Here is a 4,050-nt window from a genome sequence, read left to right as displayed (position 1 = left end):
ACGAGCAGCAGCCACAAGTATAATTAATACTGTACTTTAAGGATAGCTGAGTTTCAGTAAATTGAAGAACACCTTTTTCTCTCCTTTACCTTGCTCCCATTAAGCTTTCCTTGTACCCTCACTTTTTTTTTTTTTTTTTTTTTTTTTGCAAAATGGAGGAAATGAACTGGATCGCAGCTGGAAAATACAGCAAACCTTGGATTTTTACCCTCTGATTATTTCCACCCCAGGGGACAACTATCATGAAAGTACTGTTTCTAGTGAAATTGAGGCCGTGTAGGAATTAAAATAGTCTAAGGAAAATAAACAGCTGAAGGTGCAAGTCTAGAGATTAAACTCTAATTATCACTTTGGTCCAGGAGTTCAGGAAGAAATGTGGAACGAAGTCACAGAAGCGATGCCAGAAGCCACTCTCGTTGTGGAACAAGCAACTCCTGCTGCCTTTTTTTCTGTGCAATTTATCATGAAAGCATGGCTTCTATTCCGGGGCATAGGGGAAGCTGGAAGTCAATTTTATCCACCTCATTTGAAAAGAATATCATGGTGACTCCGGGAATTAAAACAAAACAAAAAATCACATCTTACACCAGGAAAAGTAATGTTGCAGGATAAAGGAGACAAGTACCACTATTTATGGTATAGAATTAATGAGAGCTTGGGGCCTATAAAGCTTTCTTTAAAAAAAAAAAAAAATCAGTGGTATATTAAGTGACTCTCTGAATGACAAACCCAAGAGGGGCACCCCTCTGTAGCATGGTAGGCACCAGGAGAGGTGGTCTTCTGCAAATATTTGTTCCTTTTCCATCAATTATCTACACTTGTGATCTAGCTCCCTGGCCATGGGGTAGAGGGTTAGAAGTGAGAAAATGGATTATTTGGGGGAAAATATGTTGTTAGATAACCAACTCACACGTACATCAGAATAAAATCCAAATGGATCAAAGAATGAAATATTAAAAGTCAGCAAGAACCAGAGAAAATAGATATTGTAGCTGATATTGGTAGAGAAAGACTTTATAAGCACAAAAGCAAAAAGAATATAGGAATATTTTAATGGAATTTGTTGCATAAAAATTTTAATGTCTACATATCATGAAACATTATAAATAAAATTAATAGACAAATAACTAGCAGAAAATATCTGAATGTTTAAGATAGACAAAAGGTAAGTATTTATGATGTATAATTAGTTCTTATAAATCAATAAGAGAAACTTCTGGTGAAAAAAAAAAAGATCTGTTTATGGTCATGCTACCCTGAACAAGCCCAGTCTCATCTGATCTCAGAAGCTAAGCAGGGTCAGGCCTGGTTAGTACTTGGATGGGAGATCACCTAGGAAGACCTGGTGCTGTAGGTGTAAAAAATAAAAATAAAAAACAATAACGGATTATAAACTGAGAAGGTCCTTGCAATCTGTGAGGTCAACCAAGAGTTGCCACGCCTAAAAGAAAAGAAAAAAAGAAAAAGAAAAAAGAAAAAAATAAAAGATCTATATATTCAACTCTTAGAAATACAAGTTATCAATAAGTATATGAACAAAACTTTTGAAAAACAGGTAATGAAAAATGTAAATAGGAAGCTCTTTAAAACAAATTAAAGAACGTATATTCCAACAGAAAAACGGGTCCCGTCATGGGAAGACCAGAGTAGAAACTTTCTGTCTTTGCACCTCCACCACCCATGACCACACTGCTCTGAAGAACATGCTTCTGGGTTTTTGATGTGAGTTCTTCCTTCAGCACTAGTTTGGTATCACTGCCTGAGGCCAGGTCATGTAGCAATAGTTGGACTTCACACACACTCAGTTCTATGAGAAGTATATAATAATAGCCAGTCTGTAGCCGTGCCATCTTATGTGTTTACTGAAAGGTAGCAGAATATGTCACCCCAAAGTATGGCACTTTGGCATATTGAATATTTTGAATTAAAGGCACTTAAGAAACAGTCGATGCAGGAAGGACATGCTAACCCACTTTGTCCTCTTGAAAGCAGGAGAGAAATCTTCTGTGTGAAAGTAACCTCCCTGCTCCAGGAGGAAGGACCATCTTGTGACCGGAGATGAGAAATTTGGAGCCCAGATATCTATATAAATTAAACTTTATCCTTTTTATTTCTTTACCATTTGCTTCTAGCTCAAACCCCTTTTTCTTGTCCATTCCTCACAAATTTATTGGCTAAAAGGTATAAAACTTTCCTGCTATGGTCACTTCTTTGGGTCTTCATTCTCTTCTCAAAGCTCCCACGTACACACAAAAAAATTAATAAAATTTGTATACTTTTCTCCTGCTAATTTGTCTTTGTCAGTTCAATTTTCAGACCCAGCCAGAGACCCTAGAAGAGTCAAGTAAAATGTTTTCCTCCCTTACACTATTATGACACTGGGGCCACTATGCTTGATCTGCCCAGCCATGAAGGTCTATAGCAATACCTATCGAAAGTCCTATTAGTTGACCCAGTAATTCCACTTCTAGAAATCTGACCTACTGAAACAGAAGTCTGTCTAGGGATACTGATGGAAGTACTTTCTATTATTGAGAAAACCCGGAAATAATCTTGATGTTCTGTACCTGAGGGATAACTAAATTATGAAAAACTCAAATAATGAAACACTAAATAATTAAAAATGTTTTAAAGAAATATTTAATGACATCTGAAAGCACTCAGGATATATTACATGGAAAAAGTAGAAACAATAATCTTCCTATAGTCCGATCCAAATTTTTTTTTAAAAGACCAGAAGAAAAGATAAAATGTTAGCATTGCTTATCTCTGATATAAGAGATTAATGTTGCCCTGTTTAATTATAAAATTATAATTTTAAAATATTTGTAACTCTAAAAGTACAATGTGATAGGTAATATCAAAACAACCTAGGGGCATAGAAAGCCTCAAGAAAAGACCCCGACATACTCTTACTTTTTATCACTGACTCACTCAGCCCACGAATATCGGTGAATGTCCTTTCAGACGCTTTCCTAGGCAAATTCCCATTTACTGTATTTTAGGAAAATGGACTCACATTAGAGTCACTTTCAGAACACACTTAGTGTCCTAAACTCACTTTTTATCACTCAGAAATACAGCCTGGACATCTTCCATAAACTTGCAAAGATATATATCTGTTATTTTTTAACAGCAAGCTAAGTGTCTGTATTTATTTTTTTAATGTTATTCTTTCATAATTTCAGTTTTTCCTTGAGGCTTAATAATTCTACAGTGAACACATATCGCTTTTAGAATTGGAAAATTTTACACACATTTTTTAAGGAGAGAAGTCTACTGCTTTTGAAAGAGGGAAAAGGTGACTCCTTGGAAATATCCCTTTCCATGTAAAAGAGAGAAGCATCTACTCAGCATCTCTTCTCTGAGCCAGGTAGCAGATGTTGGCTGAGGGCCTGCTGTGTGTCAGGGTGCTGGGTGCTGTGGGCGGACAGGGTGTGACTTTAGTGCTTGACTCAGAATCGGCCCTCAGTGAACGACAAAACCAAACCGAGCTGTGCCGCTGCTGCCGAAATGGAGCAGGGAGCTCCCGGTGCCTCCGAGGGGGTGAGCGGGGAGGCTGTGCCGGGATCCTCGGTTCCATGGTTTTCTGTTAATGTCTACTAGGATGAGATAAATGCGTTTCCCTTCCCCCAGACTCCAGCCATTTAGCTGGGTTCGGCAGCCAGTTTGTAATCTCTAAAATAAGAATGATAATGGGTAGGGATTAAGAGAGAGTTTGGGTGAAATGCCAAGCAAGAGCAGGACACACAATGACCCCACCCAGAGTGCCTTCCTCTCCATGGGCTGGTCAGGGACGATAAAACAGCTTTATGTGGACCTGAGTGATCACTCTGATCACCACAGAAGAAGGCCCCGAGGCTGAGTCTCTGAGTCTCGGTCCAGTGTGATTAAACTACCACAGGCATTGGAGCAGGGAGCGAAATAGTTATTTGCTCCTCCTGCCAAACGCAGATGTTTTCAGACGTGTAAGCTTATTTTAAAATTGCCCCAATGTTAATAAAACAGGAAAGCAGTTCTGTTACTATAAAATGATTTTAAAATATAGTG

General features: G+C 38.0%; 1 pseudogene; it reads left to right on the top strand.

Moving 5' to 3' along the window:
* Window positions 1–1,238: 1,238 nt before the first annotated feature.
* Window positions 1,239–1,357, top strand: LOC118612199 (annotated as a pseudogene).
* Window positions 1,358–4,050: the final 2,693 nt, after the last annotated feature.

This window comes from Rousettus aegyptiacus, unplaced genomic scaffold, assembly GCF_014176215.1.
Source record: "Rousettus aegyptiacus isolate mRouAeg1 unplaced genomic scaffold, mRouAeg1.p scaffold_m13_p_15, whole genome shotgun sequence".
Classification (NCBI taxonomy): Eukaryota; Metazoa; Chordata; class Mammalia; order Chiroptera; family Pteropodidae; genus Rousettus; species Rousettus aegyptiacus.
The sequence above is the reverse complement of the archived record's forward strand: the minus strand, read 5'-3'. Positions and strand labels throughout refer to the sequence as shown.